The sequence below is a fragment of the Nicotiana tomentosiformis genome, chromosome 5, assembly GCF_000390325.3.
Source record: "Nicotiana tomentosiformis chromosome 5, ASM39032v3, whole genome shotgun sequence".
In the NCBI taxonomy this organism is placed as follows: domain Eukaryota; kingdom Viridiplantae; phylum Streptophyta; class Magnoliopsida; order Solanales; family Solanaceae; genus Nicotiana; species Nicotiana tomentosiformis.
The window spans coordinates 10,857,243-10,880,166 of record NC_090816.1 but is presented as its reverse complement, the minus strand read 5'-3'; positions in this window follow the sequence as shown (position 1 = coordinate 10,880,166).

The following is a 22,924-nucleotide window of genomic DNA, read 5'->3' as shown; positions in this document are numbered from 1 at the left end:
AATATGATAATGGTATGCTCGGTTCTTTTGGTTCTTATGATGAGGTGAGGCTTTACGGGTGTTTTGTGGCAATACTCTCGGATTTGGCAACATGTGTGGCTCAATCGAGTTAGAGGAATTAAGTTCTGATAGCTTGGTTATGTGCAAATGGATTTCAAAGTGTTCATGATGGTTTATACCATGGTTTGAACCGGATATTTTCTATCGGTGTGGGGAACGTGTTGTGTATTGTGATTTTTCCCTAGAAAGAAGCAAGAGAGAGGTTTCTAACTAATATGGTATGTAATTTGCTGGTGACTCTGATTTATAATGAGATTCTCGTGCCTTTCACATGATAGAAGTGACGTGTTGTACCGAATTTAGATTTACATGTACAAGGTGGCAGTTCATTCTTGAAAGGAGAATCACGAATTTTGGACAAAAGGGTCAGTTTTAGATATTTAGATAAACATTATAACTACTCGATAATCCCTGAGAAGGGTGCGCATTTTAAAAGGCGCATTGTGTTTCGACTTACGGACGTTCATTGGTATTGTAGTACTCACTTGGTTGATAGACTGCTGACATTCAAATTATTGCTATGTGGCACGGAAGAATCCGCATGGGAAGATTGTGAATGGAAGATGTGTTAATCATTATAGTGCTGAAGGTTGGATAAGTTACGGTGATCCATGTGTTTGATGAATTTGGAGACTGGGAGTTCTCAGAATTATATTGTTTCGGGTTGCAGCCTGTTTGAGGTGAGTATTTTATTTTAACTCAGTGGAGGCACTAGCTGCGTTAATTATTTGTGATAGCTGCGCGCTATAAGTGTGCATATATGTGAGATTTGAGACAATGTGCGAGCATCAGGGCAAGTATTCATACTCAAAAGAATGCTTAGGCTATGATATGCCTAGAGTTGACTGTTAAGAGTAAAGTTATATTGTTTCTCATGTTCGTACCTTTGTTGAAAACTATCTGGGCTACATTTGGGGTTACAAAGAGGCTAATTCCCCTGAATAAATGGGGTAGTTACTATTTCTGCGTTAAATTGCCGATTTGAAGTGTGATAGTAGACTTTGCATATGCTTACACTATGGCGTGTTATTTATTCTAATCCAAGAGCATGAGAATCTTATTTCATTATCATGTACAAGCGTAATCGTTTAATTGCTCCTGTATGATATGCTGGGACTGGAGGCCTGTGACCATGCGGGGTGATTCATATTATTGGCACGTGAGTCGTCCGTGCCATGTGTGAAAATTTTATTTCTATGATAATTTATCTGATTCATTAATTTCCTTCCTCTACAATTGTGCACATGCACCTACAGTTATCCTCTTCACAAAATTTTAGGAGTTGGTTGTAACATTGCAGTTGTGGCGGTGCTTGTTGAAATTGCAATACGGTTCTCTTCCTTGAGACATCTCCTATATTTGGGTACACAAATTGCGCAGTTGTGGCTTGAGTTATATCGATGTGGCGTGTCTGTGGGATAGTTATATTTAATAATATAAGGTCACTGGACCTAGAATGGGCACTATTAGGCTTGATTATAGTATATTCAGGAGGATAATATTGAAAGTCGGCTTAGGAGAGGATTATGGTTCTGGTTGAGGCAAGAGAGCTCCATGGATAGTTGATCTGATGGATGAGTGGTTATGAGGTTTTGATTGATTCTTAAATCATTGGCAGTGTACGAAGGTTTCAGAATAAGGTTCTGTTGAATGCGGGGTTTTATACTAGTACTTGGTTGGTTTTGAGTAGTTACTGTGATTAGAAATAGTGCTACGAGTATGGGAGTTGTGTAGTATGTTATGTGATTATATCTGGGATTATGGTTATGGCTGGATACAACTTGTTCATGCTTATACAGTGTGTAGATGTGAGATTCGGGTCTTGAAAAGAATTCTGGATGTTAGAAATTTGGCTCCATGGTTTTTGGGCTAAGGTTAAATTAATGATTTTCAGTTATGTTGTGTGGTCAGGCCTATATAGAATAAGGTGACGTGAGATCACCCCCAGGTATGTGCGTGGTAAGGTGGAATAGAGATAGGAAGGTTAAAAACAACTCTTGGCACGTTTGAGGACGAACGTATGTTTAAGTGGGGGGAGGGGAGAGTGGGGGGAGAATGTAACGATCCGACCGGTCGTTTTGAGTATCATAGCCCCGTTCTACCATTTACTGCTCAATGTATGCCTTACAGTTGATTTATGACTTATCGGGTTAGTTGGTTTGGGTTCGGAAGGATTTCAGAGTGAAATGAGACACTTAGTCTCATAATTAAAAGCTTAAGTTGGAAAAGTCGACCAGATGTCCAGTATGTGTAAACGACCTTGGATTCGAATTCTGATGATTCCAATAGCTCCGTATGGTTATTTTGGACTTAGGAGCGTGTCCGAAAAATTATTTGGAGGTCCGTAGTGGAATTAGGCTTGAAATGGCGAAAATCAAATTTTTGGGAATTTTGACCCCGGGGGTTGACCGGGGGGTTGACTTTTTAATATCGGGGTCGAAATACGATTCTGAAAATGTTAATAGGTCTGATATATCATTTATGACTTGTGCGCAAAATTTGAGGTAAATCAGACGTGATTTGATAGGTTCCAGAGTCGTTTGTAGAAATTAGAAATTTCAAGGTTTATTAGGCTTGAATTTGGGTGTAATTCATGGTTTTAGCATTGTTTGAGGTGATTTCAGGGTTCGACTAAGTCCGTATGATATTTTAGGACTTGTTGGTATATTTGGTTGAGGTCCCGAGGGGCTCGGGTGAGTTTTGGATGGTTAACGGATCAAAAATTTGGACTTGAACAGTTGCTGAAATTTTCTGATATCTGATGATGTTTTCGTTCTATGCGATCGCGTGAATGCGTCTACGATCGCGTATGCTTAGTTGGTCAGTGGGGTTTTTTTGTTCTACGCGATCGCGTGGGGATATCTGCGAGCGTGGGGTATGGCTGTCCAACGGGATGGGACGTCCCGTCCCGTCCCACTTAATTTTAAATGGGATGGCCCCATGTTAAACGGGACACGGGATGGGACGGGATGGCCATTTCGTCCCGTTTATCCCGTCCCATTTCGTCCCGTTTCATCCCGCCCCGCCCGTCCCGTCCGTCCCGTCCCACCTGTCCCGTCCCGTCCCGTCCCGCGTCCCTTTTTTTCTTATAATTATAGCCGTTGGGCAACGGCTATAATTGCAAAAATAGCCGTTCCCAACGGCCAAAAACGGTCATATTTGGCCCCCACTCCCACCAAAACACCCCCTACCCCCAAACTTTTAATATAATCCCTAAGTTTATTAAATTATACTTTGGCCCTATTTTCTACTATAAATACCCCAATCCTTCTTCATTTCTTCCCACAAAAATAAATTATTCTCTCTCAAATCCCTTTCATTCTATCTATATTATTCTCTCAATTTTCTCGCAATCAAGTGATAAGTTTCAAGTATTTGGACAAATATTTGGAGTGACTTTCAAGCTTCAAATTAATTTATCAAGTATTTGGAGCAATAGTTTGGGCAATTTCTTCAAGTTTCAATATTTAATCACGGTGCACTCGTTCCATCTCCTAATTTTAATATATATTTTTTGCGCATTATTTTAGTGCTTAATTTTTGTGCTTACTTTACGTGTTCTATTTTCGTATTTCATTTGTGTTTTTAATTTTTGTGTTAACTTTTTAAATTTAATTTCATATTTAAATTATGGCACCTAAAAATGTATTTGGCGTATTTAAAAAAACTAGTAAAAAGAGTAGTAAAGGTGAAAGTAGTAGTAATCTTAATCCTAGTCCTAATCCTAGCCCTTCTCCTATAATTAGAAAACATATAGATGAAATGACTCATGTTGATAAAACTTCATTTTTCCAACCCCCTGCATGTTATAATATTAATTTCGGAGAACAACTAGATCATGAAACTTTACAAAGACAATTTGGCAAGGATATTTTTATTGAGGACGGAGAAAATGAGGATGAAGAAAATGAGGAAGAAGTATTAGATGAAACACCCACTAGTCCCGTAACATAAGCTCCAACTCAGAGTCAATCTCGATCTGGAGCTTTACCCCCTGTACCTCCTGTAAGGGATAAGCCTAAGGGTGAACGTCCCAAAACATCACTTGTATGGAAATTTTTTAAACATGATAAAGTCAATCAACGTGCTACATGTGAAATATGTAAGCAACGATTTGTGTACACCAAAAGTGGTGGGACGGGGGGTTTATCTAGGCATTTAGGTAGGGACCACAAAGCTTTATGGATAAAAGCTAAAATAGAAGCCGGGCAAATACCGGATCCTAGCACTGGTACTAGCACTCCTAGTATATCTGGCGGGGGTTCTAATTTTTTACAACAACAACTTGACCCTGCTTCTGGTACGATTTTACGCCCATATAACAAAGATAGAGATCGTGAGAACTTAGCAAAAATGGTAGCTGTATGTGGCTTACCTTTTACTTTTCCTTCTCACCCTGCTTTTGTTCATTATATACAAGAAACTTATAATCCTTCTTTTCAAGGTTTTCCTAAGACTACAGTTAGAAATGATGTTTTTAAATTTCAAACCGAATATCTTCAGTATATTCGTTGTGTATTTTTTCACTTAGATTGTAAAGTGTCTATCACATCTGATATAGGTCGTAGTCCTAATGGTTGTGATTATTTAACTGTTATATGTCATTGGATTGATCATCACTTGAACATGCAAAAATATATTATTGGTTATAAATTTGTTGATTCAAAACACACTGGAGCATATATTGCAACTACTGTTCTACAAATACTTGATTTTTATGGACTCATTGATAAAGTTTTAACTATCACCTTAGATAATGCTTCTGCTAACACAACTGCAGCAACTAGCTTAAGAACTACATTTTGTCCAATTAATCCGGCAATTTTTCATGTTAGATATGCATGCCATATTTTTAACTTGGTTGTAAAAGATGGTATTAATTTATTTTCTGATGCTTGTAGTAAAGTACAACATGCTTGCGGCTATATTTTTCGGGCTAATAAAGCGAGTAGAATTCGTGAATTTGCTCAACAATGTGTTAGTGCTAACCTTCTATATAGAAAAGTTCCAAAAGATGTTTGTACTAGGTGGAATTCTACTTATGAAATGCTTAAAGTTGCTTATGATTATCGGGTGCCTATACAAAAGGTATTTAATATGCATAATGGTATCCCCGCTGATCAAATTGTTGATTCTGATTGGGATCAGATCAAAGAGCTTACTAAATTTTTAGAAAAATTTTATTATGCTACAAAATAATTTTCTGGTATATATTATCCTACTATTACACAAATATTATGGTATATTTGTGGAATTTTTGTTGTATTTGATAAGTATAAAACTAATCCAACTTATGCACCGGCCATTAATGAAATAATTATAAAATTTAAAAAGTATTTTTTCCTATTCCCCAAGTTTATTTAATTTCTACTATAATTAACCCATCTTTAAAATTAAGAGGTGCAAAGGGACTTGTTCGTAAAATTTATGAGAATTTAGCAATTCAAGAAAATGAACAACCATCTCTCGAAGAATGCCAAGCAAACATATATTATTATGTTAGATCAATATTTGATAAATATAAATCTATGGAAACAACAGGTGGTGAAACTGCTCCTTCTACTTCTAAGTCTAGAGTAGAAGTTCTATGGGAAGATATGGATGATATAACAGGTTTTGATTCCTCTATTGATGATGAACTTGATTCTTATCTTAATCAAGGATTGGAAAGTATTAAAGACGAAGAAGGCAACGAACAACTTTTGGCATGGTGGAGGGAGCGTGGCAAGGCTTTTCCAGTACTTTCCATAATGACCCGAGATATCCTTCCTATTCAAGCATCATCAGTAGCATCAGAGAGTGCTTTTAGCGCGACAAGATTTCAAATCGGAGATCATAGACATTCATTAGCGGAGGACAGCCTAGAGATTTCCATATTATTCAGAGATTGGATTAATTCAGAAAGAAGAAATCTTGGTTTTAAAAAATTAACCACTAGGGAAGAAGAAGAATACAATGAGATACTTAGCACTGGGAGCGATGACGACATGGAACTCATGGAACATCAATCAACATTGCCAATTCCTGAACAATGTCTGAGAGAAATTATAGATAAGTTACAACGAAGTTATATAGGAGCTTACAAATATTAGTATGATAATTTTTTATTGGCTACTAAGAGGCCTAGTTCAAAGTTCAAACAGAACCCTTCCTAGAAGGTGCCTGCATAGATTAGGTGCTCTTCAAAAGAATTATATTTGTATGTGAGATTTGAAAGTTCTATTAATAAAATAAAAGCCTCTAAGCGTTGAATTTGTTTTATGAATTCTCTTACACTCTTACTTAGTTACTTAATAGATTGAAATTATATTAAATAAATTATAACTCTATTATATATTTATAATTGCTAGAATATTTTATTACAAGTCTTTTGTTTTAATACTTTATAATTCTTTACTTAGTTTCCTAATTTTTGTTTAATTTTTAAATTTATTGAATAAGTCAAAAAATTAGATGTTGCAAACTTTAAATACTTAGTCATTGCCAAAAGAATATCCGTTGTCAAACTCAATGCTTAAATAATTTTTTTAAAAATGGCACTTAAGGCCCGCGAACTCGTCCTGTCCCGTCCCGTCCCGTCCCGTCCCGTCCCGTCCTGTCCCATCTCGTTTGTTAGCGGGACGGGATGGGCCTACCGTCCGTCCCGTCCCGTTCCATCCCGTTTGTTAGCGGGACGGGATGGGCCTGCCGTTTCATCTCGTTGGTCCCGTCCCATTTCGTCCCGTCCCGCCACCGTCCTAGCTAAATGTCCTCCCGTCCCATCCCGTCCCGTTAATTTTGTCCCGTCCCGTCCCGTCCCGTTGGACAGCCATAGCATGGGGATATCTGCGATCGCGTAGGGTTAATGAGAGACAGTGGCATTTTGTGCTTCGCGATCGCATAGCTCTGGGATTTTGTGACTCGCGAACGCGTGAAGAAGGTTGCGTTCGTGGGTCTGTGATGTTGTGCTTCGCGATCGCGTGGGAAAGTCCGCGATCGTGTAGAGTAAAATCTGGGCGATGGAAAAATTGTTCTTCGCAATCGCGTGGAAATGTTCGCGATCGCGTAGAGCAAATGTCTGGGCAGAGTGTTTTAAGTTCTGAAAATGGGACTTCGTCCCATTTTCAATTTTTGACGGATTTGAGCTCGGGAAGAGGCGATTTTCGGGAGCTTCTGAAGGAAAACAACGGGGTAAGTATTTTTAACTCAATATTGGTTAAATTACCCGAATTCATGGTTATTTTTATTATTTAATTGGTGAATTAAGTTGGAAAATTTTGAAAACCCTCTTACTTTAAATTGAAGATTTGAGGGTCGAGTTGGGGTTGGATTTTGATAAAATACTCGTGGTTGAATGGGCTTCCGAATTTTGTTCCTTTTGTCGAGTTCCGAGACGGACCCCACACACAATTTTTGAGCTAAAATTCGGATTTTTATGAAAAATTAGCATTTTCTTATGGAATTAATTTCAATAAATTTTATTGACTGAAATGAATTATTTGTTACTAGATTCGAGGCATTCGGAGGCCGATTTGCGAGGCAAAGGCATAGTAGAGTAAAGAATTTCACGCTCTGAGATAAGTAACAGTTTTAAATCTTGTCCTAAGGGTATGAAACCCCGAAATTTTGTGTCATATGATTATTTTGTAGGTGACGCACATGCTAGGTGACAGACGTGTGAGCGTGCACCGAGGGGATTGTGACCTGGTCCGTCCCGTGAAGCTGTAAATTTTAATAATTTATTGTTAGGTATATGCTCTCTATGTGTTGAAGAAATTTGACTATAAATCATGTTAGAAATCATGCTTAGGCTATGTGATAGTACTGTTGGGACCCACCGTGGTCGCGTACTTGTTGAATTATTTGCTAATTATTGTCTTTTACTCAGTCATGATTTTTCTTGCATATTAAACCTCAGTCTTTTCTAGATATTTGTTGATACACTATGTTATCTTTGTTTGGGTTGATCTTTGTGATTTCTGAGATTCTGAGAGACTAGCGAGGTTCAAGACCGAGTAAGGCCGAGGGCCTGTCGGTGAGGTAAGGATATTATGGCACGTGAGTTGTCCGTGCAGGATATTATAGCACGTGAGTTTTCTATGTAGCACGTGAGTTGTCCGTGCAGATTATGGCTCTTGGGTTGTTGGAGCCCCTCCGGAGTCCGTACACCCCCAGTGAGCGTGGGTACCCATTGAGTGTGAGTGCTGAGGGCTGAGAGCCGAGTGATGAGTTGAGTGACTGTTGCCTGAGAGGCTTTACTTGCTTTGCATTTGTTGTTGCACTTGATTGCTATATGTCATTGTTGTGAAATCTCTGAAAGATTTTATATCCGGATTACATGAACTTGAACTGTATAAAATTGATTTGACTTAAACTGCCGGATTTGAAAGCATGTCTATTCTTTGCGGGAATTACTAAACGTGAACTATAACTGTGTAGCTCGTCATTATCTTCAGTTCCTTAGTTATTATTGTTACTTACTGAATTGGTTGTACTCATACTACACCCTGCACTTCGTGTGCAGATCCAGGTGATCCCGGATACAGTGGGTGTTGATCCTTTCATACAGCCGATTATCCGGAGATTCAGAGGTAGCTGCCATGTTTCGCAGACCCTATCTCTCATTCCCCATTTTTTATGTATTGCATTTGGTCTCAGTTTATTATAGACCGTATTCTCCAGACTTGTAATATATAAATGCTCATGTACTCGGTGACACCAGATTTTGGGAATGGTTGTATCGGTATTTGCAGGATTTGTGGATTTTATTTAAATATTATATTTTCAAACTTAAAAAAAATTGTGGTTTACTGAGATTTTAGGCTTGCCTAGTTTAGAGATAGGCGCCATCACGACAAGTTAGAATTTGGGTCGTGACACGTCATTTCATGACTGATGCAGCCGCAGAAAAACCCTAAAAAAATGCTAAAAAATGCATAACCAATCATGGTGAGACACGTGTCTTGAGCATTAAATAGACGTGACATATGTCGCATCGGTTCTAAAAAAAGATATTTTGGTACTCGAGAAACAACTGCAAGGAGTTCCCGCTATAAATACTTACCGCTTCCCGAAAATTCAATTGAGAATATTTAGAAAGTGGGAGGACTATTTGTATTAGTGAATACAAGGTATGATATGTGGACTATCATCAAGGGGACATGGCATGACACGTAGACCATCAACAAGGTGACAAGTGGCATTACTAATTAGACAGGCTAAAGAATTCAAGAAGGCACGAGGAAACACCCTCGAGATTTCTTTGGGAAAGGAACCGGCTCTGACAGCTGGAAAAGAAGAAATAGGAGCGGAATGGATAAAGTCCACTAAAGAGGGAAGATGCACGAATCTGTTATAAATAAGGAAGGTAAATCGACATTAATCGTGGGTACGATAAATCTTCAGTCATAAATGCTTCAGTTACAATTATATATGGTAACAGGTAATCAAGTCAATTAATGCCAGTAACAAGCCCGAATTAAGTAAAGAAACCATTATAATTATGTACTCCTTCCAACCTCAATTCTGGGAGAGATTATCAATCTACTTTGAATTTTCTTTCCTTTTTAATTGCTTCCATTATTTGTTTTATTCTTCTAATTATTGAGAAAGTGAAGTAAATTTTGGTTATCAATCTGATTTCTTCTTGATATTGGCTTTGATCGAGAAATCTATTTTTGGGTTAAATAGAAATTTCATCTATATGAATTCAAAAAAGAGAAAAAAAGAGGCTCCCTTGTGTCTGGCTAGGAGATTCAACCATTTATGTTCTCTCTTGGGTTTTTGGTGATTCTTGAACGTGAGATGAATAATATTCTTTCACCCTCAATTAGAGCCTAAAGGTTTGAGGTTCAAGCCCTGAGAATAAAACAAAATCTAATAAGAAGTGTGTTCACCTTTGAAGAAACTGATACAATGCAAATCTAAATTAGTCATCGTTCCAAAAAGAATACCAAACCAAACATAAAGTAAGAAACCAAAAGCGTTATCATTAATAATTATATATTCTAGTTATTTTGTTGGTAGAGAAATATTTTATTTATTACTATATAGCAATATTACACAAAAGTAAATGTCTCATTGGGATCATTGTTCCTAGTAGAGACAGTAGCAATAAGAATTGACGCAGTAATGCTATTTTGAGCGCACACATGTTACCAAAGCTGGGTAAATTTTTACAAACATTTACTTTAAGTTCTTAACACAAAATGATCCAAACTTGTTACCCTGGATAGCAAGGGACAAAGCTAGCCCTTTGATTACGGGTTTAACAGAACCATAAGTTTTTGTCCAAATCTTATATTTATCTTAAAAATTAATTGAACATGTATAAACTATTAATTTAGAACCCAGTAACTTAAAAGAATTAAGATCCCGAACCCATTAGCTTTAGATCTTAGCTCCACCTATGTGGATAGCTGCCTTGGTGAAGTAGGGAGATGTTGCAAAATGGTAATTGTATTGGTGAAAAAAAGGCATGACAAGTGGACTATCATCAAGGTGACAAGGCATGACACATGGACCATCATCAAGGTGACAAGGCATGACACATGGACCATCAATAAGGTGACAGGTAGAATTCCCAATTAGATGAGTTAAAGAATTCAAGAAGGCACGGGAGGAACACCCCCAGGATTTCTCTGGGAAAGGAACCGACTTTGACAGCTGGGAAAGAAGAAATAGGAGCGGAATGTATAAAGACCGTTAAAGAGGGAAGGTGCATGAATCTGTCATAAATAAGGAAGGAAAATCGACTTTAATCATGGTTATGGAAAATCCTCAGTCATAAATGCTTCTGTTACAATTATATATGAAAACGAGTAATCAAGGCAATTAATGCCATTAACAAGCCCGGATTAAGTATGGAAATCGTTATAATTGTATACTCATATATAAGAACTTAGTCCTCATTTGTAATGGCATCTGATTATTATTGAAATATATGCAATCATTTTTTACTTTATTCATAAGGTTCTAACCGCAATTCTGGGAGTGATTATCAATTTTTCTTTCCTTGTCAGTTATTTCCATTATTTGTTTTATTCTTCAAATTATTGGGAAAGTGAATTAAATTTCTGTTATCGATAACCCGATTTCTTCTTGAAATTGACTTTGACTGAGAAATATAATTTTTGGTTAAACAAATTGGTTGCGTTACAGGGAATCTAATAATCTGTTCACTTTCCAAACTTCATTTTTAACGACCAAACATGTCAACTGCTAACGAGAACAACCAGCCGAACCAATAAGGTGGAACTCCACCGCATCACACACCCATGAGATCTCCTCGGCATTCCCCTAAAAGTTCACCTGAAAGGTCTACTTCATGCACTGATGGTTAGCATGGAGGCGACCAAACACTTGAGCAGGATTCTCTAAAGTAATTGATTGTAGAATACGTGAACGGTGCACTACAGGCTTTTGTCAGAGGATTACCCAACACAACGCAAACTCCTCCAAGTTAATACAACAACTTTGGAGAACCCGTGTTCAAGGCTTAATAACTCTGGAAGTGGAGAAATGGCCATTGAATCTCGCGATGGAGGGTCAGGTACACCAAATAATTCTAGTTTATAAGGTTTAGTGCTAACTTTGCAGAAACAGTTGAAGGAGCAAAATGAGCGTATAAAGCAAATACCTGGCGTACCTCCAGTGATCAAAGGTGTGGATATTGACAATTATTCACGACAACCTCGGAATCTAAGTGCAACACCTTTGCCAATTCCCAAAAAGTTTAATATGCATGATATTCTCAAATATGATGGAACGTCTGAGTCCCGGGATCACGTAACCGCGTTCAGTACTGGCGTGAAAGGCAATAATTTAACCAAGCAGGAGATTGAATAAGTTTTGGTTAAAAAGTTTGGCGAAACACTCACAAAAGGAGCATTAACATGGTATTCTCTCTTACCGAAAATTCCATTGATTCTTTTGCTGAGCTTGTAGATTCATTTATAAAAGCACATTCGGGGGATCAAAAAGTCAAAAAAAGGATGGAAGATATCTTCAAAGTTAAACAAGGGAGTACATAATTGATATGGGAATTCGTATATAGATTCCAACGAGAGAGGATGATGCTGCCACGAGTACCTGATAATTGAGTGGCTATGGCATTCACAATCAACTTGAACAAGAAAAGTTCAGAAGCCACAAGGAGGTTGAAAGAAAGTTTGCGAGAATTTCCTGCAAGAACTTGGAACGATGTGTACAATTGATATAGAACGAAGCTGTGGATAGAACAAGATACGGTTGCACAACCAAGGGTTGAAGAAAGACTAGGTTCGAGACGTTCAAAATCATATAGAAGGTCCGAAAAAAATAGGTACGAGCTATACATGGGACCTACGAGGTGAGATTATCGATCTAAACAAGAGAATGCACGGTTTGATTCAAGATCAAGGAAAAAAGACGCGAGTTCTTCATCCAGGTTAAAAAAGGAGCAGGATGCCCGAAGCAATGATTTTGATACACAAGCAAGAATAGGGGATTATAGCTTTAACATTAACACCTCTGAACTGGTGGCTATTCTAAAAAGGATGGAAGATAAGGTGCGATGGCTGAAAGAAATGAGATCAGATCCAAACAAAAGGAAACTAGATTTCTGGTGCGAGTTTCATAATAATCATGGCCATAGAACAATAGATTTTTTCAAGGAGAGGTCGAAAGGCTATCTTACCGATTTGTTCAGTGAGAAAGGGAGACAATCATACATGAAGAATAGACAAGAACCCCCAAAGCCTCCATCACCAAAGAGAACAGTCAACGTCATAATCGGATGAGATGAGGTCATTGGAGTAATATACACAGCTGTGAAAAAGACATCAAAAGTTACTATCACTTACGGAAAGCAAGTTTGCCAAGTCTTGGATGGTGACAGTATAATGTTTGACGATGAAGACTCGAACGACTTGATGATTCCTCACAACGATGCACTGGTAATATGTTTACTTGTACATGATACTAATGTAAAATGAGTTTCGATTGACCCAGGTAGCTCAACGAACATTATTTTACTGAGGGTGGTAAAGGAGATTCAAGCTAATGATAAGGTCATACCAAAGGCACGATCTTTGTGTGAATTTGATAATTCAAGCGTTGTTACGAAAGGGGAAGCTGTGCTGGCCACATTTGCAGAAGGAGTCATCAAAGATATGATGTTCCAAGTGATAGACACAGACATGGCCTAGAATATAATCTTGGGAAGACCATGGATTCATGATACTGATGTTGTCCCATCCACGTTGCATCAAGTTATCAAATTCTCTTCATAGTGAAGAATCATACAAATCCGCGGAGATCAACAAGCTTCACAAAGTATTATTTTAGTGGTGATTACAAACACAACAACCAACGATGCAGATGCAAAATAACAATTAAAGAATTCAGTTGGGGGACACTTTTTTCATACCTCAACTGAAAACACAGAAGGGCAGACTGATGTGGACTCAAAGACTTGATGTGATTCAAGAGCCAGAGGAAAATGAGAACATTAAAACAACCACGGAGGAGCTCGAAGATGTAATAGTATTTGTCCACTGGCCAGACTGAAAAATTTACATCAGAGCAAATTTGAGTCCAGAAATGAAAGGTAAGTTAATTGAATTTTTACGTGCTAACACAGATTGCTTAGCTTGGTCGGATTCAGATATGACAGGTTTACCACCAGAGGTGATGACTCATAAGCTAAATGAGGATCCACTACAACCACCTGTTAAGCAAAAGAAAAGGAAGCAAAGGTCCTTCAAAAATCAAGTGATCCAGGATGAGGTACATAATTGTTTTTAAAATTGGTTCAATATGAGAGGTAAAGTACCCTGACTGTTTAGCTAATACTATAGTGGTTCCAAAAAAGAATGAAAATAGTGAGTTTGTGTAGATTATACTGATTTAAATAATGCTTGTCCTAAAGATTCATTTTCTTTACCGCATATAAATCAATTAATTCGATTATACCATTGGCCATGAGCTTTTAAGTTTTTTAAATGCATATTCTGGTTATAATCAGATAAAAATGGACCCTCTAGATGAGGAGAAAACTTTATTTATCACAGACAACGGGACTTGCTGCTACAAAGTCATGCTATTTGGCTTGAAAAATACGGGAGCCACATATCAGAGATTGGTGACTAAAATGTTTCAAGAACACCTGGGAAACACTATGGAAGTCTACATAGACGATATGTTGGTTGAGTCAACACAGGCGGGGGATCATTTTCAACATTTGTCTGGGACCTTTGAAATTCTCCACAAGTACAACATCAAGTTAAACCCGAAAATGTGCGCTTTTGGCGTGGCTTCAGGTAATTTTTATGTCTTCTTGTTTCTAACAGAGGTATTGAAGTAAACCCCACATAGATCAAAGCTATATAGGAAATACCAGATATACTCACGAGCAAGAAAGGAGTGTAAAGATTAACATGTAGGATAGCAACTCTGGGAAGGTTTATATCAAAGTCATCGAAAAAAGGTTTTAAATTATTTTCAGCATTTAGAAATCAAAATAAGTTTGAATGGACTGATGAGTGCCAACAAGCTCTGAAGGACTTAAAGACATATCTATCAAATCCACCTCTGTTAGCAAAACCAAAAGACGGAGAAAGGTTGCTCATTTACCTCGCTGTGTAAGAAGTAGCGATAAGTGCGGTATTAGTACGTGAAGATAAAGGTAAGCAATCTCCAATTTATTATGTTAGTAAGTCTTTACTAGATGGTGAGACACGGTATCCTCACCTAGAAAAACTTGCTTTAGCTTTAATTATGGCATCGAGAAAGTTACGACCTTACTTTTAGTGTCATCCTATTTCAGTTATAACTATTTTCCGACTAAGGAACATACTGCATAAATAAGAATTATCAGGTAGATTAGCTAGATGGGTAATTGAACTCAGTGAATATGCTATTATATATCAGCCTAAAATCGCAAGTGTTAGCAGATTTTGTAGCAGATTATAGTACGAACCTAGTTCCTGAAGCAGAAAAAGAGCTACAAGTATTTACCAGAGCTAATCCGGGGTATTGGGTATTGTTCTAATTCCACCCTCGGGGGAAGCCGTAAGACTGGTAATAAAATGTTACCCAATCGCTAACCATGAGGCAGAGTATGAAGCTGTGATTGCAGGCTTGGAACTGGCACGCGAGCTTGGTATTGAACAAATTGTGATCAAATGTGTCTCATAGACAGTGGTTAATCAAATGTAGGGGACTTACATGGCAAGAAAACACGAATGCAGCAATACCTCGAAAAGGTACGAGAATTTCTTAGACAATTTCATACATGGAAAATTGTGCAAATACCAAGGGAGGAAAACATAGAAGTAGACGCGTAGGCAAATCCCGCATTTGTCGCTGATGCAACAAACGCAGAATAGTTGTTGTGGTACATTTGTTTCATTCATCACTCGACCAAACTAAGGTTGAGGTAAACTTCAATAATTTAACTTGGGATTGGAGCAACGAATTTGTGAACTTTTTGCAGTATGGCATTTTTCCTGAGGATAAGAAGAAATCCCAATTGTTACGGTTGAAAGCTGGTTAATATTGCTTAATTCGCAAAAATTTATATGACAAAATATTTGATGGACCATTAGCACGGTACCTTGGACCGTCATAACAGAAAATGTAACGAGAGAAGTATATGGGGGCATTGTGGCAATCATGCCGGGGAAGATCGCTGGTGAAGACATTAACAAGGGCAGGATATTATTAGCCAAAAATGGAAGAGGAATCAGAAAACTTCGTAGCAAGGTGCGATAAATACCAACGATATGCATCGACCAGCATAACTATTTCATTCAATTATATCACCATGGCCCTTCATGAAATGAGAGATGGACATCGTAGGGCCCTTGCCTCAAGCTAAGGGAAAGGTACGATTCCTGTTAATTTTAACGGATTATTTCTCAAAATGGCTAGAAGCAGGTGCCTTTAAACAGGTGCGAGAAAAGTAAGTTACATATTTCAGTTGGAGAAATATTATATGTTGATTTGGAGTTCCAAATGAGATCGTCTGTGACAATGGCCCACAATTCATAGGTGCGAAAGTTACTGATTTTTTCTAAAGATGACAGATTAAACGAATTACTTCCGCACCTTATCACCCAGTGTCTAATGGACAAGCTGAGTCAACAAATAAGGTTATCATCAATAACTTAAAAAAGCGATTGGAAGAATCAAAAGGTTAATGGCCAGAAGTACTACTAGGGGTGCTATGGGCTTACCGAACATCAACAAAAACTAGTACGGGGGAGACCCTATTTTCACTTGTGTATAGAACGGAAGCTTTAATTCCGGTGGAGATAGGCGAACCAAGCACAAGGTACACACATACCACTGAAGCAACAAATGAGTAAGAGTTACGGGTAAATTTGGATTTGACAGAAGAAAGGAGGGAAGCAACACTAATTCGAATTGCAGCTCAAAAGCAGATGATTGAACGATACTATAACAGTAAAGCCAACTTGAGGTACTTCAAGATTAGGGACTTCATCCTAAAAAAGGTGTTCCGGTCAACAAAAGAGGCAAAAGGCAGGAAAGTTGAGTCCAAATTGGGAAGGCCCATATAGGGTTAGAGTCATTGCTGGAAAATGAGCGTACGAGTTAGAAACCATGGATGACAAGGTGTTACCATCGAATTGGAGTGCTGTCCATTTGAAGAAGTATTACTTCTAAATGAGGTTAATACCCACGGTCAGGTATCACGCAAGTTCAATTTTATTTTGTTCGTCTGAGTTTTACTAACCATTTTAGATGATAGGCGAAAAGCTGGCCCGTACCAAATGATGATATTAGACCTAAAAGACACGCGAAATACTGAATTATTCTCAGTCCGGGTTATAACTTTTCTGATGGAAAAAGGGTTATGCAGTCATCATCTAAAAACTTATCTTCGAGTCCCGTTTGTATTTTCCTTTTTAGGAAAATGACCAAAAGAAAGGAGTTTATCCAGTGTTCGAGATTTCATGCTTCGATGCTCCAACTCTGGGGGGATTATGCATATAGAAGGTTACACAAGGAAATAAGATGTATACCAAGAGCACAATTCAGCCTGAATCAAAACCTTGAAGAAACCCTTGAAGATTTTCAAGAATTTTCAAAGGCGTTCAAAATTGCAAAAAGGATACAAGATATTCCCACGAGCTTCTAGGTTAAGGCCATAAATTTAGTCCCGAGAAGATATACCCGAATTTGTAAACCTACTATAATGAAAGAAGTTATGAAAATCTTTTACGAACAATTACGAAAATGGTGTACAAATCTACTTATTTGAAAGTTCAAAAAATAAAACTTCCTCAAATTACTTATTGTTTCATATCTTTGCACCAATATGAAGATGAGACGTCATCTTCATCAGTGTTATTAATATAAAAGGGTCTTCTTTTATAAAAACCCCTGCATATTGAAGTCACGGTCTACTAAAGCAATTTAAGTGCAAGAATAAGCACAAAAAATCAAAGATAAGAAAGCATAATATGCGGCAAAAGAAATAAAGATATGCGGTAAACCTTCCAAAAATTATCCAAAAACACAAGAGAATTCCAACCAAAAATTAAAAAATTGTCACGACCCAATTTCCCCTCTGTGTGACGTCGTGACGATACCTAGTCTCTACAACTAGGTAAGCCTAACATTTTGCGGAATAATAAAAAAAAAATGAATTTAACCAATTATTCAAAAATACACAACAAATTCCAAAATCTGGAACATCATGAATAACAAACTACAGAAGAAAAAATCTAGTGTCTCTGTACCTCAGAATCTAACAAGGAAAAATACAGAAGATAATGGACATGAGAAAGAGTAGAAGGGGACTCCGAGGTCTACGGACGCGACAGATATACCTTGAAGTCTCCAAAGCTTTCCCGGCTCACTGATAATGCGGCTGATAAGGTACACCTGGATCTGCACACGAAAAACATGTGCTGAGCGTAGCATGAGTACACCACAATCGGTACCCAGTAAGTGCCAAGCCTAACCTCGGTCGAGTAGTGACGAGGTCAGGGCCATACTGGTAAATATATAATAAAAACAATATAGAGTGTAATACCGCAATAAAATAAAGCCTGAAATTTAACAACAATGAAATCATAGAAGGTAACAGCTCAGTACAAATAAACACAACAGGGGATCTCCCGAGATACTATCCCGTAGTCCCAAACATAAATGTGCAGGGGGTTCTCCCGGAATACCGTTCCGTAGTCCCAAAATAAATGTGTAGGGGGATCTCCCGGAATACCGTTCGTTAGTCCCAAAATAAATGTGTTGGGGGATCTCCCGGAATGCCATTTCGTAGTCCCAAAATAAATGTGCAAGGGAATCTCCCGGAATACCGTTCTGTAGTCCCAAAATAAATGTGCAGGGGGATCTCCCGGAATACCGTTCCGTAGTCCCAACGTAAATATGCAAGACAGGGGGGGATCTCCCGGAATACCGTTCTGTAGTCCCAAAGTAAATATGTAGCGCGAATGATAGAAATACAACTACATCACGAAAATTCTTATAATTTAGACTAAGTACCAGTCAGGGAAGAAGCAGGAAATTCATTAAGCATGCTGCACATAATTCACATAAACAATTAAGACAAGTAGACGCGTTGTATTAGACTAAACATGATAGCTACACATATTGGAATAACTCAACTAAGAATGAAAATAGATTAGTACTCATTAAAATGGTATAACTCAAAATAACAGGAAAACATGTTGCTGCTCAATAAGAAAATCGGGTTTTCCACAACTAGCCCGTGTACGTACTCGTCACCTCACGTACACGGCGCTAACATAGCACAATAGTTCCAAATCTTAAGGGGATTTCCCCCCCACGAAGTTAGGCAAGCCACTTACCTCGAGTCAAGCTCAATTAATAGGTCACAATGCCTTTCCCACGAATATCCGGCTCTGAATGGCCCAAATCTAGCCAAAAGAAATTATGTATCATAAATACAACAATAATAGACTCATCTAATTAACGAAATCAACATTTAACGAAAATTATGAAATTTAACTCAAACATCGCCCGTAGGGCCCACTTTTCGGAATCGGGTAAAAGTCGTAAAATACAAAAGATCATTCACTCACGAGTCTAACCATATCAAATTTACTAAAATCCGACACCAAAATCTCGGTCAAAACTCCAAAATTCGGCTTAAGAACGTTTCTCAATTTTTCACCCCAACTCCGAATTTAAATGATGAATTCAAGAAGTGATCAGTGGAATATAGCCATAAGGGAGTTAAGAATCATTACCCAACAACTTCCTCCAAAAATCTCTCTAAATTCCGCCTTCTACCGAGCTCTCAATCAAATTTGTGAAGTGAACTTCAAACCCTCGAATCTGCCCCTTTTCTCCCCAGTTATTCCGCATCTGCGGACCTTGGGTCGCACTTGTGCTGCCGCACCTGCGGAATTTCCTTCGCGGGTGCAGAAACGACTTAAGAGGGGTGGGTCCTCTTCTTCGGAAAAAGGGTCGCACCTGCGAGTGCGCGCCTGCGGACTATTGTCTGCTTCTGCGATCTCCTCCGCACTTGCGGGTCCTTTAGCGCATCTGCGGGCATCGCAGATGCGGCATTTCCCTTCGCACCTGCGACACCCTGACCATATATCCCAAATCCGCTTATGCGCTTTCCTCTCCGCAAGTGCGATCACGCACCTGCAGTCTCTCCACCGCAGGTGTGAAAATGACAGATGCCTGAAGACTTCAGCAGCAACACAAATCCAACTTTTGATCCGTTAAGCACTCGAAACTCACCCGAGGCCCTCGGGACCTCAACCAAACCTACCAACAAATCCTATAACACCATACGAACTTAGTCGAGCCTTCAAACCACATCAAACAACACCAAAAATCATGAATTAAGCACAGATTCAAGCCTAAGAACTTAGAATTTTTCCAAATTTTACAAACGATGCCGAACCACGTCAAATCTAGTTCGAATTACCTCATATTTCACACACAGGTCACAAATAACACTACGAACCTACAGCCACTTTTGGAAATCCATTCCGAGCTCGATATCAAAATTTTCGCTATCGGCTGAAATCACCGAAAATCTAACTTTCGCCAATTCAAGCCTAAATCTACTACAGACCTCTAAAACACATTCCGGATGCGGTCCTGAGCTCAAAATCACTCAACGGAGTTAACAGAGTCGACGAAATTCCATTCCGGATCCGTCTTCACACAGCTCTTACTACGATCCAAATTCTAAGACTTAAGCTCTCATTTAGGGACTAAGTGTCCCAAAACACTCTGAAGATCAAAATCAATCATCCCGACAAGTTATAATAGCAGAAATAGATATGGGGAAAGCCGTTAATAGGGGTTAGGGGCTCTAACTCTCTAAACAACCAACCGGCTCGTTACATCCTCCCTCTCTTAAAATAATCATTCGTCCTCGAACGAGCATAAAGACATACCTGAAGTGGTGAAAAGATGAGGATAACGGCTGCGCATATCCTGCTCGGTCTCCCAAGTCGCCTCCTCGATCGACTGTCCCCTCCAATGAACCTTCACGGAAGTAATGTTCTTTGTTCTTAGCTTTCTGACCTGTCTGTCTAAAATAGCCAATGGCTCCTCAACATAGGATAGATCCTTGTCCAATTGAACTGAGCTAAAATCCAACACATGGGACGGATCGCTGTGATACATTCGGAGCATAGAAACATGGAATACCTGATGAACTCCTGCTAGACTGGGAGGTAGGGCGAGTTCATAAGCAACCTCCCCAAATCGACACAACATCTCAAATGGACCAATGAACCTTGGGCTTAGCTTGCCCTTATTTCCAAACCTCATAATGCCCTTCATAGGAGAAACCCGGAGCAAGACTCGCTCTCCAACCATGAATGCCACATCACGAACCTTTCGGTCCGCATAACTCGTTTGGTTGGACTAGGTTGTGCGAAGTCTATCCTGAATCACCTTCACTTTTTCTAAGGCATCCTGAACCAAGTCCGTACCCAATAATCTAGCCTCACCGGGTTCGAACCAACCCACTGGGGACCGACACCGCCTACCATACAGAGCCTCATACGGTGCCATCTGAATGTTGGACTGATAACTGTTATTGTAAGTAAACTCCGCAAGTGGCAAGAACTGGTCCCAAGCACCCCTAAAATCTATCACATACGCACGAAGCATATCCTTTAATATCTAAATAGTGCGCTCGGACTGCCCGTCCATCTGAGGGTGAAATGTTGTGCTCAACTCAACCCTAGTACCCAACGCATGCTGTACAGGTCTCCAGAACCGTGATGTAAACTGCGTACCCCGATCAGAGATAATAGATACCGGTATGCCATGAAGCTTGACAATCTCACGGATGTAGATTCGAGCTAGCTGCTCGGAAGAATAGGTAGTAATTACAAGAATGAAATGAGCTGATTTGGTCAACCTATCCACAATCACCCAAACTGCATCAAACCTTCGCTGAGTCCGTGGGAGTCCAACAACGAAATCCATAGTGATCCGCTCCCATTTTCACTCCGGAATCTCTAACTTCTAAAGCAATCCACCTGGTCGCTGATACTCATATTTTACCTGCTGGAAATTTAGACATCGAGCCACATACTCTACTATATTCTTCTTCATTCTCCTCTACCAGTAATGCTGTTTCAAGTCCTGATACATCTTTGCGACACCCGGATGAATAGAGTACCGCGAACTGTGAGCCTCCTGGAGAATCAACTCACGCAAACCAACCATATTGGGCACATATAGCCTGCCCTGCAACCTAATGCACCATCATCTCCAATAGTGACCTCCTTAGCATCACCGTGCTAGACCGTGTCCTTAAGGATAAGCAGATGGGGGTCATCATACTGACGTTCCCTGATACGATCATAAAGAAAAGACCGAGAGACCACACAAGCCAATACTCGATTCGGCTAAGAAATATCCAATCTCACAAAATGGTTGGCTAAGGCCTGAACATCCAATGCTAATGGCCTCTCTGCTGCTGGTAGATATGCTAAATTCCCCAAACTCTCTGCCCGACGACTCAAAGCATCGGCCACCACATTGGCCTTCCCAGGGTGGTACAAAATAGTGATATCATAATCCTTAAGTAGCTCTAACCACCTCCGCTGACGTAAGTTAAGATCTTTCTGCTTAAACAGATGCTGCAAACTCCGATGATCGGTGTAAATCTCATAAGGAACACCATATAAATAATGTCGCCATATATTCAAGGCATGGACAATAGCTGCTAACTCAAGGTCATGGACATGATAGTTCTTTTCGTGCACCTTCAGCTATCTGGATGCGTAGGCAATCACCCTACCGTCCTGCATCAACACTGCGCCGAGACCAATCCGCGATGTATCACAATATATAGTATAAGACCCCGAACTTGTAGGTAATACCAATACTGGGGCTGTAGTCAAAGCTGTCTTGAGCTTCTGAAAGCTCTCCTCACATTCCTCTGTCCACCTAAACGGAGCACCCTTCTGGGTCAGCCTGGTCATAGGTGCTGCAATAGATGAGAATCCCTCTACAAAGCGACGGTAATACCCCGCCAAACCAAGAAAACTCCGGATATCTGTAGCTAAGGATGGTCTGGACCAACTCTGCACTGCTTCAACCTTCTTTGGATCCACCTGGATCCCCTCACTCGATACTATATGACCCAAGAATGCCATTGAGTCTAGCCAAAACTCAAACTTCGAAAATCTTGCATATAACTTCTTTTCTCTCAAGGTCTAAAGTTCAGTCCTCAGGTGCTGCTCATGATCCTCCCGACTCCGAGAGTATATCAGAATGTCGTCAATAAACACAATGACGAATGAGTCAAGATAGGGCCGAAACACACTGTGCATCAAGTGCATAAAAGCTGTTGGGGTATTGGTTAGCCCAAAAGACGTCACAAGAAACTCATAGTGACCATATCTGG